An 18,409-nucleotide genomic window follows, 5' to 3' on the forward strand; every position below is an offset into this window, starting at 1 on the left:
TATATATATATATATATATATATATTAACTTTGAAATTGATATTAAAGAGTGCTTCTCTTTGGATTTTGAGTTCATTCTATTTTGGTTTTAAATCTGGCCATGTGATCCATGAAAGCAAAATTCAATTTTGGAATCTATCTCAAGGTGTATTGTATCTTGTTATAGAACAAAAGTTGAAGTTCTTTATGTTATTCCAAAAGTTGGGGTGTAAGATATAGAAGTTGTGTGTTGAATTTTTTTTATATATATATATAAACAATTTTACACCATGATGTAAATTACAAACTATTAAATTATTATGTGCTATTTCTATTACACTGTCACTGATCAATAATAAATCATTGTCAATATAATTTCTAAGGCAATAATTGTAAAAAATTAAAAAATTACTATACACAACACTTTGAACTTAATTAGACATTTTTTTTCTTAGAAAAACTATATTAGATATTTTACCACTCAACTATAACTGTTTCTAATTATTCTTCGTGGTTTTTCTGGAGCATTTTATCGTTACACATTTTACTGATTTGTTAAAATTATAAAAGAATAACGTGTCATAAAAAGATTGTAAAAAACTAAACAAAGTTAAACCACGTAATTTAGAAAAATGTGATTTTAAATGAAGGTATATTTAAAAATATATAATTAAATGACGTTGTTTTCGTTTTATTTAACTTGTTTTTTGGACACTTTGATAGAAATATAATTAGTTGTAAAATAATTAAAAATAATGATAGTAAACTACGAGAGAAAAAGAAACTTGTTTTATGTAAAAAGTTTAGTAGTGAAATGTTGTTAGAGATACTAAAGATTAAAGTTTTTCATTGTATAGAGATTAAAGCTTTTCATTGTATATAAGTGAGTGCAAGCCTCAATCTCTTGAGCCGGTTTTATTTGGTTGAGTTAGGCTTAAAGTTAACTTCGTAATATGGTATCAAAGTCATTTTGAATCTATCCTAGCGAGTGTTTGTGTTGGGCCTATCGTGCCACCCGCTATCGGGCCGCAATCGGACTACCCATAATATATAGCCCCACGCACGAGTTGGTAGTCTCGGCATGAGGGATGTGTTGGATTAGAGCCTTTCATTTCATTGTATATAAGTAGGATTAAGTGGCTAAAAGTTTTTCTAAAATAATTTTGAAAAAAAATTGAAAGCAATTTCTCTATAAATTTAAATCAAATCATGTGTACCTTAGTTTTCAAAATTCTCCTATAATTTTTCGAAAGTTTTACTTTTAAATCACACATAAAAAATGTCATTTTTATATTTCTATTTTTAAGATATTTACGGAAAAAATTGTCAAAATATATCCTATAACCAAATTTATACTACAGTATAATAAGTATTGATATAATATTTTAAAAAATTAATTACATAAATTTTAATATAGTTAGTTTTATTTGAAATTCCTTACAATAATAATTGAGTACGTATTTGGTGGAGTGTGATTATTGGAAGGACTATAAAAGTTCCGTTCATTTTGGAAGGACTATAGTGGTATTTTTTACATGTTTCTCACCATTTACATCAACCTGTTAATTAACATATGTTTTCACTAGCTATTTAAATGATAAGGAAAAATTATAAATAAATAAAACTCATAATTTCTCTTTAAAAAAATAAGAGAATATATATATATATATATTAATTTTCACATTGTACTTGTTCTATTCTACATGCATATTTGATAATTTCTCAAAGAAAAATAAAGAGTTTTATTTATCTACAAAATCTTTCTTAATACTATTGTTTTATTTTATATGACCAGAGAAAACATATTAATTAGGAGATTAATGTGAAATGTAGAAAACAAGTAAAAAGTAATCTTGATGGGTCCCATTCAAATAATTGGGACTTACATGTGAGAGTTGACAATTATGTTCTTCGAAAAGTAATCGAATTAACGATGATGTTTGTATTCCAGCTAATTCTTATAAAATCTGTAGTAATTACTACAAATTATGGATTTAGATGATTTGGTGCTTTATAACTGAGGATTGAAATATTTGTTTGCATATAGACTCTCCCTTCGGAACATATAATGTTCACTCTTCACATCTTAGATGACAACCTCCCAATTATGTAACTCTGTGTGTATTACATACGGAAAAAAAAATCCGTATACAAAATTATCTATGATTGTTTTACATATAAATTTTTGTCCATATATAATATGTATGTAACTATGTTTTACATACGGATTTAGGATCTTACATACAGATTTGTGTTGTATGTAATACCAATTTTTCTTGTAATATACTTAAAAAACAACAAATGAGATGAGATACCTCCACAACCTATCTAAGAACAATTACACTTTTTATTTCTCTCTTATTTCCAAATCTATAATCGAAATTTATTGGGTGATGGAATATCATTGCCGAAATCAAACACCATTGACTAGAAACAATATTCTTTTGCACGTACAAGTTTAGAGATGGAACTTTTTAACCCATAACTTTACGAGTCGTCAACAAGAGAAGATACATGTGTTGTAATTCTCTCTTTAGCAATGGCACATAATTATAAAGTTTATGATTTAGGGTTACCACTACTTTCACTTTCCATTTAGGTTGGGGATTGATGACAAAATCTAAATCATTATAAAGTGAGAATTGACTATTACATAATCCATAGTAAAAAATAAATAATTTTAAGGTTTAATTTTCATATACTACATTTCAGTTAGATATATTCAAGAGTGGTTTTTATAAATATTTTAAAAAAAGAATATAGAATGCAATTGAAAATATATATAAGAGAAGGTTAGTGTAATTTTTTAAAAAAAATTGTATACTTTCTATAATAATTAAAAATATATATTATACAATTTATACTTAATTATACATTTATACATAAATTATATTATTAGTTGTTAAATGTTTAACATTGCATATTTTATTTCACTTTAAATTTTTAATAATGCTAACCATGACAAAATGAAATGCAACAGTCATATACTTCATTATATTTTTTTTATTAAAAGTTATGTTAGCTGGACTAGATGACTAGATGTACAAAATTTACAAGGAAATCAATATTTTTTTCCGTTGGAGATAAAAAATTAATAAAAAATAATTTATGGTAAACAATTAATAAAAAAAAACTAGAAAGCACTACAATATATTTTGTGTGTTTTAAAATTTATTGAAAGTTAAAAATTTAGAGAAATCAATTGAATAGAATTAATGTGAGACCTGTTACTTTTTATCATTTCTGATAAATTTTGACAGCCTTATCTACCATAAAGGGAGAGTGTAAATAGCAGTACCCTAATTGTCGCTACCTTAGCAGCTTTTTTGGGTCAGCGGAATGGGCTTTGAACCTTATTTTCAGGGCTCATTCTCCTTGCACCTCCATATGAAATGTCAAATGTCTGTTTTACCCTTATCAAATTTTTTGAATATTCTAATTTTCTCATAACCTCACACCACACTCCTGCATTACCTTATTCTTCTCGATACGAGGCACCCATAGTGAATCAGAGCAGCAACACCTCCATAGTTGTAGAGGGACATTCCTTTTGAGAGAGCATTTGAGTGTTTGATAGAGATGAGGGTAAGGGTTTAAGTTGGTTGAGGAGGAGTTGCATTATCTATACGACATGGAAGGTAAGTTTATCTTCGCACCATTTTTGCACCTTGATTTTTTCGAATTGTGTAATCCGAAAGATATAATCGAATTTAGATATATCTTTTGTATTATACAATTTAGTATTCATTTTATAATTATATATCTAATTGCATAATCTACAGGACTTTTTTATCCGTTTATACCTTATGGATCGTACAATTCGGTATGTAATTATAAAATGAATACTGGATTGTACAATTCAAAACAGATCTAGAATTATCTTTTAAATTGTACAATTAAGAAGGTTTTTCAAAAATTATTTTGGATAGTACAAATCAATAAGTAATGTCAGATCCAGATTTATCATTAATACGTATTCTGGGTGAGGGATTTTGATTTGTATTACTACTTGTACTGTGATTTGTAACAGTGCGTGTAGTTTATTTGGTTGTAGTAGAGTTGTTTTGTGTGTACGGTTTAGACTAAAGACTGGTTGGATGAACCCAGACAAGGTAGCAGGGTTTTTTTTTTGTGGTTTGTCATTCCTTACTTTTGAGGTTTGGGTTGGAGGTATGTAAAACCTAATTGGTTAGGTGTTGTGCATGTTGACTTTTGTCACTTTGAGTATAAATGTTGGAATACCCCTAAAGTATATGTATAAGGGTTGTGACACTCTTGAAGTGTCTCATCTTATTTTATTTATTATTTATTGATAAAAAAAACATTAATACATATTACACAAAGAAAATGTTACACAATCTGATTTATAGAAGAAAAAAAATTGAAATAAACAATCAATCAAAACAAGACAAAACTTACCTCAACAACCAAACTTCATCACCACCAATCACCGTCTACCATAATCAAACACAACAAACCAACCCAACCAATCAACACTTCTTCAAAATGATGAACAAGCCACCAAAGATAGAGTGAAAATTAAAAAAAATATATATAGAGAGAGAGGTGTAGGGAGAAGTGCAGGGAGAAGCCACCTATTTTCAGACACATTAGATCAAAAGATTCAGAGATACCGTTGTTTGTTATTTACAGTTACATTTTATATGTTCTTTTTTTGTTAGTTACGTTTCTTATCAAAATCTTGACTAGACATACAACGAAAACAAATTTTATAGTCTATTTGTAAAGATTTTTTACTTTCTTACACGAAAACTTGTACAATTCAAACTAGAATCATTTTCAGATTGTACAGTAAAATGTTATTTAAAAAAAAAATGTTTTAGATTATATAATCTAAAATAAAATAAAAATAACTTTCAAATTGTACAATTTACATCTTTACAATATATGAAAGCTACTCTTCCTAAAAAAAATATTTTCGAATTTTATAAGTTGGGAAAATTCTAGATGACGAGGGAGAACTAAGAAGACAGGGGAAATGGAGAGAAGAAATAAAAACAGGATGTATAAGGTTAATTTTGTCTTTCACACAACCATCTGGAGTGTAGGAGGAAAGCATAGGAGTGCAAAAAGAAATACTCCTCTGCAATCATTTAAGCCCAACTTCATTTTTTGCTCAAAACTGCAAGTTCAACTTTGACAATTATCCAAAGAGTACTAACCAAAAAGCCCAGTGTCTCAAACCTAAAATTCACAAGAAAATAACAAGTTAGAAACAAAAAGGGCAATTAAGACCGAAAAGAATAAAATTATGCAAAATTGAGACCAAATTCATAAAAAAATTAAAGAATAAAATCATTAAAAAAACACATACCAAAATCACATACAAAGGAATAAAAGGGAGACCAAAATTGCAATAAAATAATAATAATATTGTGAATAAATATCCAAAACAAATTTTATTTTCCAATTAGTATGTCATAATCATAGATGAGCTACACATGTACTTGTGTTTTCCTTTTTGTGGTTCTAAAGATTCATTTGTTCCTGTTTTGGAGGTGGGGCATGTCCATTGATATGTTTCATCAAAGCTAAACTTTTTTCAAAAAGATAAACTTTTGGCTCTTCATCATGCCTTTGGGACACTTCTCTCAAAATTCATGGATGAACTAACTTAGACCACTTTCTTTACTCATTGCCCATTTTTAAATCTACTATTCTTATATAAAAAAAAGTAACTAAATAGAGAAAGAAGATCATGTGGGAGATTTTTTTTTGTTAATCTTTAGTTAGTATTTTGATGTATTTTGGTCTAATTTTTTTCATATTTTTTTTAATAATAGACAAATGATTTTTGTTATTTAAGATGTCATTTATTTATATGTCAAGTTTCATAACGATGACATGAGAACTTTAAAAAAAAAAAAAAATTATATAAACAAAATAGATCCTTCTTTTAAGTATGTATTGTTCGTATAATACTACTAAAAGAATTACACAAGAGTAGTTATTATTGCCAAAATTTAAGATAGATAATTTTACCATATATACTAAGGGTGAATGTTTTAAACATTTTATTTAAGGCATGTTTGAACTAAAGTATATATTTTTAGTGAAAAACAAGAAAATATAGTTTAATCATTCCTCTATTTTGAGTAGTTATTGTATTTTCAATATGAATATTTTCTTTTATATAGTATTATCCATTTAGTTGATAATTAATTTCTAAAAAAAAATCTAATTACATATTTTCAGTATGATTTTTCTTCCCAAGACTTTATTTAAAAATTTTCATACCACTTAAACCAATGACTTTTTGGTCTCTTGATGTGGATATACATTTTTTTTATTCCAAAATAATAGTTTTTTTATACTGTACCACATTGATTAAAATCACTTCATTAACACAAATTTAGAAAGATATATCTTCAACTTTTTAACTATTTGTGTCTTTTTTATTTCTTGGAAATGGTTATTCTGAATTATTGTAGGGGTGTGGCAGAAAAAATAACTTTAAAGGGCTAAAAGGATTTCTATTTGGAAAAAGAAAACTAAAAAAACCACTGTTTTATAATGACAAGAGTATTACTAAAAGTGGAATGTCATATCTACTTTATTATAAATTTTTATGAACAATTGTATAAAAAAATTGTAATTTACATGGTTAAAAGTCTCACATTAACTAAAAAATCATTAAGTAAAAATCAATTTTATAAATAAGTATATTGATTAAATTACATAATATTTTAAAGACTAAAAAATTATTGGTATCTAAATTAGTATATGTTATTGATAAATTGTTTTTAAATTAATATCTAATTAATTATTCCAATTTTAACTACTAATTATTTAGATTATAAAGTTAGTAACTAATTATATATCAAATAGAAACTATTTATCAATAATAATTTTTTTAAATATTAATAATGTTTTAATCTATTTTGAGTAGATCCTAAAAATGACTATTATTATCTCCTCTTCATACAATCTTAATCACAAAAACAAGGATAATGTCCCACTTTAATTAAGCAAAAATAATGAAAGCAACATAACCTTTTTGTTTTAATTTTTTTTTTTTGTGATAAAAGGAAAATGACTTTTGAGTAGTTAAACCCCCTTTACCTATTACTTTCCAGCTACAAGCAACAATATTGAGTAATAAAATAGTGAGTGGAAAGATTCTAAGATCACAAGGGCTCACTAAATTACTACTAATGTTCATCATCTTATATTTCCTTACTCCTAAAGTTTCAAAGTGGATGCTCCTCTCACCCATAGAGTGAGTGGTGATGGCAATTGTTTAGTACCACAATATTCAAATTTTATCAATTTTTAAACATATACCCTATGATGATTTCTTTTTACTTGAGGGATATCTAACTTTTATACAAATGATGAAAATAAATCGTACCTCACCTAACAAACTGTGATGAATAAATAAAATCAGTTCAGGGTGATTCAACTCTTATACAAATCATGAAAACAAATCACACTTCACTTAACAAACTCTAATGATTTGTTTTTTTTTATCAACAAGAAAAAATAATAAATAGAATCACTTTAAGAATGGTTCAACCCTTATACAAACTGTTCCGACCTCAAGTCCGTTGGGCAGCATCGCTAGGGTCAATCACCGCATCTGAGATATTATCCGCTTTGGAACTTGAAGTCGAAACACAAACCATGAAAATAAATCACAACATCACCTAACAGACTGTGATGGTTTGTTAATTAATAAAAAAACTAGAATATATATATATATATATATATATGAAAATTGTGAAAATTGTGTATCATGCATGTGTCACATCCCTGAAAAAACACAAAGGTGGTAGCACTAAAACTTTTTGATAATGAAGATCACAATTTTTATGAGCCATACATTTAATAACAGTTGCCCACACTTGATGAAAAAACATATCCAAAAGCATTGTTCCTTCTTTGGTGCCACTCTTCTCCTCTTTCGTTTCCTTTATTAGCTTTTTTCCATTTCCCACTTCCATTCTTCCATCTCACCCAGTTTCAACAATTCCACCTCATTCTCCATTCAACTTTTTCTAAAGCTAAAAGGGAAAACATGGACAAAGATAGCATATGTGTCATAAAGATTCAAATGTTCAGTACTATTGCTGCATTGCATTTAGACCCTCACCTTAGGGTTGAAGGAATTAAAGAAATAGAAAGAGAGAACATTGAGGCTTTTCATTTGTTCTTTTACTTGTAGTGTATTTATAGAAAAAGTATAATGGCCTTTTTTTTACCGACTACACCCCTTTTTGAGTGTGAGCATTTTTTTTTATATTACAAAAAGTGGCACTCCCATTGCTCATATCTTGGTAGATAAAATCAGAAAACAATTAGATTTGGCAAAATGATAGCTTAATTGAAAACTTTAAAAAAATATCATGAGAAATCAATAAATTTGAAATTATTTTATTATAAAAAACGTAGGTTATATTTGAATGTTGTTTACTACAAACTATTAATACATCAGACATCATCAATCTAATCGAGATTATGTTTGGTTGACACCGTCTCACCAAACCACGTAATAAGAAGACCTAACGATCTTGGAAAACCTCGTCAAACACTTGTCAGAACCTAAAACAAAAAATAAATGAAAAATAATTATTAAAATTGATTAGAATATTTTAATTGGTCTGTACTATCATAATAACCAAGATTATTTTTTAAAGATGTATTAATTCTAGTTCACTTAAACAGTGTTCACACTAACTTTTATAAATAAGTTGATACCATCTAAGTAAAAATTACATTTTCAATAACATTAAATATTTCGAACACTAAATACTGACTTAAGAGTAAGATAATTTTTGTAAGTATTTTCATTTCGACCAAAACTCAAGAAAAAAAATTAACAAGTAGGATAATTATATAACAAAGTAGAAGGTAGATATGAAGAGAACTTTCATACCTAAAAGAAAAAGAAGTTATTTTAAGAAAATATTGAAATGATTTGTAAACCTAATTACACTATTATGTATGTTCTGGCTTGTGTAATCCATCATTTATTTAAATAATTGTTTTAAAAGTGCTACCTAGTGGGAAGTTTGAAATCATGTGTTGATCTCAATGCATCTGAGAAAAAAAGAAGTGGGAGAGATTTACTCTTTCTTTGTCTAATGGGACAACAACTTTTTATCCCTCATTGGATACTAAAGAACAGCTGAACCCATCAAAAGTCTAATAACAAATATTCATTATTTTATTTAAAGTATCACAATATGAATTTTATAATCAATCAATGCTTTTAATTATCCAACAAATATTCTAATAACAATTAAATATTGTTGATTCCTAAAATAAGGGATTGAGTATATCAGAACATAACCAAAGGGAGGGCAGTGCCTTAAGCCAAGTGTCCTAAAAGAAAATGAGTTGTTTTGTTTTGTGGGTGAATGAACTATCAAACACTTCTATCAGATAGAAACTTTTCCCCAAGGATTTATTCCCCCACCAAATATTCATTGGCACTACCATTTATCTTATTTTTATTTTATTAGGGTGATGCTAGAGTCTCTCAAGAAATCTTATGCTTTTTTTCTTCTAGGGCGTGATGGAACTTCCTTAGGGATAGAGACACCACTTCGAGTTAAGTTAAAGAGGGTAAACCAATTATCTAATAAAGAAGATTTAATATTTCACTATTACATGAAAAATAATAATAATAATAATAATATTGAGTGCTTTTTTTATTGGGAAAAAATTAAGTAAATTAGATTCGTATATAAAATATTTTAAAAGTAAAATTTTCATACATAAATATCTAGTAAATGTTCTAATATATTGTATAGTCTTACATTATTTAGAATCGAGACTAATGACAATTTATGTACTCCTTCGTTTCTTAGTGTTAATGACTCTGTTATATAGTAACTTTTCTTTTTTCCATTTTGTTACTACTCTCTTCTAGCACTATTAATATCTCATATATAATACATTCAATATGAATAAAAGTGTTTTTCATTCTCATCCTTATCTTTTCTCTCTCCTCTCTTCTCTTTCCTTACATGGTATCACGAGCTGGTGAATTTTTTTTTTTCATCATGAACTTTCTCCACACCTCTCACTCTGAAACTCACTTATGAGAATTTTTTTGTTTGGCGCCAACAAATTCTTGCTTAATGAGATATGAGTTTAAAATCGTGATAGAGTTCCAAACTTTAAATTTCTTTCGTTCTTTAGTCATTTGAAGCGTCTTTTAAGGACAAAATCGTAACGGAGTTCCAAATTTTAAAACGAACAATACTTCGAATGTGGTAATTGACTAATATTTCAAAAGATTTAAGGTCGAAATAATAAATATATGAAAAAAAAAAACTAAAACCTTATATCATGCCGTCAAAGTGATCATAACTCTTGGAAATATGTAAATCTTGAATTTATTTATTTTATCAGTAAAAAATATTAGTCACTTTTATTAACTAGAATAATTTAAAATCTTCTATTAATTATATGGTACAAAAATAATTGTTGGAATGACGTTAAAAACTCTGTTCTGAGAAAAAAATTGCTGAGATTGTTTAGAGAACGTGGTTTGTTACATGTATATGCATTGAAATTAGGTATAGGTTAATAGCTAGGGTTCATAACTTATATAAAGGGTAGGTAATAATTGTCCCATTGTTAATTTCAGAAAATTTAATGAAGAGTTTACGTACACGTTATATACACACAAAAAAAGTAGTCTTTTAACCTAATGCTTGTGTCATTCCTTCACGTTTGAGCCTAGCCGTTAGATATTATTTTCCATTTTTAAGAATTTATGTTGAAAAAAATGCTTGAATTTTGTTAGTTAAGCATTTTTTTTCTCATATATTCGTATATTATTTCATGGATAAGTTTAATTTCCATAATTTTATTTAAAAAATTAAAATAATTAATTCCACTTAAATCATTAATTTATTATAATATTTTAGATGATATTATGACAAATAAATTAATAAATAAGAGTATTCTCTCAATACGATATTAAAAAGTTAAATATAATTATATTGATACATATGTGTAGATAATACTTAATATTTTAAATCAGGTACAAGAAAGAGAATGAATATTTGTCCTTAGACTTATTAACATTTTAAATTATTAAAATATTATTATTTTATATAATAATCTATTTGTTAATGTATACCATTATAGCTTCTTTATTATTTAGAATTGAGAAAAATATTATTTTACTATTAAATTTTTAATAACACCATATTTTATTTACTGTAGTTTTTTTATAAAATAAATATTTAGATATATACCTACAAGAATGTAGATTAAAGACAAATTTCATGTCTATCAAGTATTGGGACGAAAATAAATATAATTTTTTACATTCTCAAATCTATTCAAATATTTCTTAGTAATTAAATAAATAATAGACTATTTCATGGTTACATATTACTCAATAATGCAATGTATTTTCACGTACGGTGTAAAATAAATATAAAAAAATTCATCAAATAAAGTATTCATAAATAGTTCAATCTATTATTTATCTATTATAAAAATAATTATGGGCAAAAAATTAATTAAATAATTTACCTATTATAATTTGAATTAATTACTTGAGTCTTCCTTAATTTTTTTTTATGTAACATCCCAATATGAGTTAGCTGGTTCCTTTTTAACTACATTAAGAATATGTCTGAAACTTGGCCATTGATTACCACATCAAAGATTGAAAAATTAGAATTTTTTTAATAAAAATGTTTTAATCTCATGGTATAGGGTCCATCTTGTTGGAAAGGAAAAAAAAAAAGATTATAAGGTGGAAAAATGAGAACAATATTCTTTGAAGTTATAGATTAATTGTCACATGTTTGAAGGTGGGAGCTAAGTGGTATCAAGCATAAGAAAAGTGATGAAGTGTTCCCTTGATTCCATTCAAAAGATGCTTAGAAGATGAGAACATAGTATATAATATATTGTTGAAATTTGAGTAACTTTATTATACCTTCTCTCCAAAGAAATATTCTTTAAAACTTTTGTTATCCAAAGATAAAGCAAATAATACATTACATTTTTTTAATCCATATCTTCATTCCCCAAAAATTTAAATAGTGGTATTATTTAGGTATGTTTAGATAAGTTTGTTTATACCAACTTTTAACAAAGAAAAAAAAAATCTTCATAAGTTAAAACTAACTTGTGGTTGTATAAGTTAAAAAGAAATTACAACATTATGTGAAACAAATTTTATAATTTAATCATATAAATTATTGTTAAAAATTTAAGTATAAATTGAAGAGATGAAAATATTATTCAACCTATTTAGTAGGAGAAGTGATAAAATAAAATAGACTCGATTTATCAACTTATTTTTATTTCTAAAAAATAAATTAATATTTTGAATTCGTCAACTCGTATTGAATCATTTTGTCTATCTAATCTGGTACTCCATATTTTATCTAGTCCATTACTTCATCATATCGGATTAATGTTACTTTATTTTTAATAAATTTAAATCTGGTACTCCATATTTTATCTAATTCATTACTTCATCATATCGGATTAATGTTACTTTATTTTTAATAAATTTGGTTGAAATAAAGTTAGATAAAAGTAGAAATTTTTTATAAAAGAATGGAAAGTGGCCAACACATCAATTTACTTAAAATTGATCATATATTTTTCAGCCAATAAGATTCAAAATGCGTGCATATTTCTAATTAGCAAAAGAACATTTAAAAAAATTACAAAGTAATCTTATTTATTATTATTTTAATTATATCATATCTTCCATGTTTAGACTTGCACATGCTTCTCCTTCCTTATGCCAACCTTCAAAACTAATACATGTCACACCACTAATACAATACCTATTAATTAATTAATTAATATTCTTTTATGAGTCTATTAATTAATAATCATTTAGTGTAGTCTTACACGACCAGAACTTTTGCTATAACAAGTAAAGTCATTCTGAAGGAAGATAGAGACATGAATTATGGTGTCATGAAAAAAGAGATAAAAATAAATAATTTTTTCACCAAATGGGCATGTATGTGTAAGATGACTTTGATTTTTTTAATTATATATAATTAATATGTCAAATCCTCTAGTTTATGTATACTTAATGAAAAAATTATGCATTTTATTAATTAACATATAATTTTTTAAAATTTTGTATCTATTCTCCTACTTATTATAGTGGGTTTAGGGTTTTTATATAATTCTCACATAGTTGACTCAGATATTGTATGCTTACATTAATGAAAAATAAAAATGGTTTTACACTTCATTCATATAAGAGTTTCATAATAACTTTTATGTATGGCACTTTATATAGTTGGTGATATTAATAGTTATTATTTTATTGTGATATATATAACTATACAACATTGTGTTTCCACATAAATGTTTTGTATATTTTTTTTTTCTCTTTGGTGGCTTTTTAATCCCACTACACAGAAAGTTTGGATTATTTAGAGTTGAGTCTCATCACCATGTGCTTTTCCACCAAGTTTATGGGCTCTAATATATTGGAGATGAATTAAATAACTATATATGAAAAATATATTTAATTATATATAGACTATTTTTTTTCCGATTGAATTAGTATAGATGTATTTTTTTATTAGAAAAAATAAATTAAATTGAAAGGACTATTTAAGGGATCTTTCAATTCTTATACAAGATAAAATAAGAGACCCTGAATTTATTTGTAAACGTATTAATTATATTTTTTTTAAGATAAATGTAATCAAATTTAAGTAATATTTTTAATAATAACTTCATTATCATGTGGTGACAGATGATTGTTGTTATTTGAGGTGTCAGCCTAACTGGGATGTCAAGTTTCATAGTAATGTCTAACATGAGAGTTTTTATATATATAAGAAAAAAAACTAATTATAATGACTCATATCATTTAGGAGTCGAGATCAATAATAATTTACATACATCTTTTTTTTAATCTTTTGAAAAGTTTCGAGTTCTAACTAAAGCAGACAATACATTAAATGCGATAATTGATTTTAATAATATTATCTCAACCAACTTAAAATTAAAAAAAAAGTGTTATAATTATATCACTTTTTTTCTTTATAAAATTTTCACAACTATCTCAAATAATATATGATTTATAGTTGTGATTTTAATGTTTTGAATAATTATTCTAAATATTATGTATTAGGGTTGAGATTACTATCAAGAGATCCATAATTTTCTTTCTTGATGATTTTTTTTTTCTTTCAACTAAATCTAGAGGTATCATTCCTTCATTTCTTTGAAAGATGTTGGGGGCAATTATGAAAATACAAAAATGTTGAATTTAATTGGATAGAAATAAGATCGTAAATAGTACATGATTAATAAATAAAATATATTTAATTTTCATATTATTTATAATATTTTAATGAAGTTTTATTATTACTATTATCTTAATATATTTAAAGGTAAAAGTGAATACGCGTGTAGAAATAATATTTGGAATATGATGCGAATTGAATAAGATGGAAAATACGCGTGCCATTTCAACGTCCTTCTCTCATGCTCACAAGCATCATCTTAATGCACAAGTTACGAATATTATTTATTTATTATTATTATTATTATTATTATTATTATTATTATTTATACCCTTTATATTATTAAAACCACCATTCATATAATACATTAATATGCTACGCTGTTTGTACGCAGTATATGAGACAGAGACTACACTCAAATAACAATCCATCCATCATTTTCTTTCATTTATGGTGTCTCCATTCTAACTTACTTAACCATATCACATTTCAATAATTTTACATGATTGTTACCATTTAGATTTTTCTACTTTCTATTTTAGAATTAAACTTTTTATTTTAGTATATTTTTCGACCTCAGATCCGAAAGATAGCATAGCATTGTAGGGTCAATTATCGCATATAAGGTATTACAATTTTGAAGGTCGACGTCACAGTTTTATCTTTAAAAGACGTTTTGGTGGATTGGAAGAAAAATGAGTATATAAATTATCTTTAGCTTCGACTCCTGATCAATATAAAATTATACTAGATGTATCAAGAATAATAGATTTTACTAATAAAATTTAATTTATTTGAGTTTGGAAAACGGAATTTAGATTAAATAGATACTGAAAATATTTTAAAAAAAACTATAAATAGATTTGAAATATTTCATTTCTTCATTTATTATGAATTTCCACTTTACAGTTGTACTTCACCTCTTATTCCTTGTGTTCCTTTACCAATCGAGTCTTCCACCAATCCTTTTTAACTACCTTCTTTGCTTAAAAACTATCTTATTTCTATGATTCTAGATTGTCCAAACAATCGTTAACCATACTGTTTTTCATGCTTTATTTTATTTTTCGTTCAGATCTGTGAGATAAAAAAAAAATTAGGAAGTTCTTAATTAGATTCTCATATGTGTTGTATTTTCTAGTTCGACCTGATATAGTTCACACAGATAATTAGTCTATATATAAAGTTAACCTTAAACACCCTCCAATCCCATGTTATGATTCTAGGTAGTAATACTTAGTAATTAATATTAGATACTAATTTAAAAATTATCTTATAAATTTTTTATTAGTAATTAAAAATACCGATCATTTTTTATTTTATAAAATAATATTTAATTTAATAAATATAATAATTAATTGTTTTTTTTCTAAAATTATTTATTATTTAATAATTTAAAAAAAAAACATCATAAATTTCATAATATAGTATGATATGGTAATATATATATATATATATATATATTTATTGTAATTTCTCTTAATGACTTTTTTGTTTTGGTTACTTTATGAATGTTTTCCAATAATGAGATTTTGAATGCATTGTATACATTGCATACACCCCATGGGTTATGTTATGTACATAATAAGGATGTGGGATGCCACCTTATCCAAATACAATTCTCCATTTTTTAGTTATGTTGCTATCATGCATGGAACTTGGTTACCCACTCTTTCTTTTTCATTCATTATCTCAAATAAAAAAATATAAAATAATTTTAGTTTTCTTGAATTTTTATTTTCAATTAAACTTATTCACTAAATCAGGCTAAATTACATTTTTGTCTTTTATTTTTTCATAAATTTCAATTTATTTTTATTTTTTAAGAAGTTAATTTTGATAAGTCTTCTTTTTACATTTGGGTCAATTAGTCATTTTATAATATAGGATTTTCAAAATCTAAAAATATATTTTGAAAAAGAATTTTCAAATTTTCAAAATATGTTTAAAAAATCTAAACCCAGAAATATATTCTGAAAACGGGATTCTAATTTTTTTTTATCCACACCCTTTTTATTTAAGGTCATTTTTGTTATTTCATAAAGACATTTTCATAAATTTAGTGATAAATTGAATTATGGTTGGGAAAAAATTTGCCTTATTATTATTACTTTAAACCACCAAATTGATATAAAATGAATAAATAAAAAATAAAGGGAAAGTTATGAATAAGATAAAAGAAGAAAAATATAATATAAGAAGTAAATTATTAAGATATGAGAAGAATATGGGTTCAATGGATGAGGGTGGTGTTTTGGAAAGTTAAAGAAATGAAGATGTATTTAAATGGTTGTTAAGTGTTGTTCCCTGCAAATTTATGTCACTGCTTCATCTTTTGAGTACAACACCACTTAAATATACCTGTTAAACACATTAATATATGTTAGGGTTTCCATCACCACGTGCTTTATCTACATAATCCACATTTTCTGAATAAAATATCTTAATTTAAATTTCATGGATAGAAAAATATAATTATAATGTAAATTTTCACCAAAAATAACAAATTAAATTTGGGAAGTGCATTACTCACCCATAAAACTAGTAAATAGTTCGTTATACTTGTTTTATTTTAGTGAAATTGTAATTATATTTTTTAAGGATATTATACTATAATGTTTTATATATGAGCTCCAATAATAAGTATTTTGTTACAATTATTTTTAGATACATGCTTTATTTGAGTGAAAGGGTATTTAAATCTTCTAAGAACATTATATTCAAATTTATAAGTATAACAATGGTATTATAAAATCTTCTTTATAAGTATTATAAAATATTATGAAAGATAAATTAATATTTTTATAAAATATTATGAAAGATAAATTAATATTTTTTTCATCACGAAACATATTTAATGTTCTTGTATGAATTGAGAATGTTTAGTCTTCAATATTACTCATACTCTTCAGTTTTGTTTATTGGTGTTTAATAAATCTTGGTTATCGACTTTGGATTGGAGTGACAGTACCTGCAAAAAGGTCTTTCAACGTTAAAATTAATACTTGAAATTCGGTGATTGAGAATAATAACTATTACTAAATATGTACATTGACTTGTCATTGATCAAGCTATTTATAGACATGTGTTAGATTTTTGTGCTGACGAACTGAGATTAGCACGAATATGCAAAACTAGTTTAAGTGACTTTCATTTTAGGTTGTCAAAATCTTCTGGATCCCAATAGTTAAAGTACTATTTGACCTATATATCCTAAATCATCTGAGACACAGACACATGTAACACACTTAACGCAATTAACACATTATGTATGAGTCTAATGAGTTTAACCATTACACCAAGCTATCGAGTTTGATGGATTTAAACTTTTAGAAACAAGTGATGGAAAATGAGAGTGATTGAAAATTGGATTGAAAAAATAGTTAATTAGTGAAATTGGATGCATTGTTGAAGAAGCCCCCACCATGTGAATGACAACGGAAAGCACTTGGGTTTGAAGTGTGTAGTTGGATCTTCCATTCATAGTTTAATTACAGACACTGTTTATGATGCGTTGGAGATGTTGGCTCTGTTCAGACCAAAGGGGAATTTCCAAATTTCAACAACAAACACAACCATGTGCCCAACCATTTTCATTCCACTTCCTAACCCATTTTCATTTCATTCATGTACAAAACTACAACTGCTAAATCTTTTTTTATCACAACCATTTCTTTCTATGCCAAAAATTCATAAACCAAAACACACAAAAGGGAAATAAACAACGGTTTCTTCTTCAAAAAGGGTAATGTTTTTTTCCACCATTTTTTAGACTAAATTATGATTTTGATTTCTCATTTACCATGTTGAAATAAAAGGTTTAATCATTTTGTCCACAAAATTAACTAACTACTTTTAATGAGGTTTTTGAGTTTTATGTACATGTTATTCTTCATACAATTGAAAGCAATGCACTAAGTTGGTAATTCTTAAAGGCACCAAAAGAAATGTGATGACTTTTTTTTTTCTGTTCATTTGATACAAACTTTTGTGACATAACAAAAGTAGGTTAGATATTCTGGCTTTTTGAGTTTCCAAGTGATGATGCTTTTGGGATCTTAAACATGGTCTATGATCTATCACCCTAAGAAACCCATTTAAAATTTCAGTGCAACCATGATTTCCACATGGAACTCAAATATTTGATGTTCAACTTCATATTTTGTTGAGAAATTGGAGCATGGTTCTTGCTAAACCAAGCTATT

This window comes from Phaseolus vulgaris, chromosome 4, assembly GCF_051622355.1.
Source record: "Phaseolus vulgaris cultivar YP4 chromosome 4, ASM5162235v1, whole genome shotgun sequence".
Classification (NCBI taxonomy): domain Eukaryota; kingdom Viridiplantae; phylum Streptophyta; class Magnoliopsida; order Fabales; family Fabaceae; genus Phaseolus; species Phaseolus vulgaris.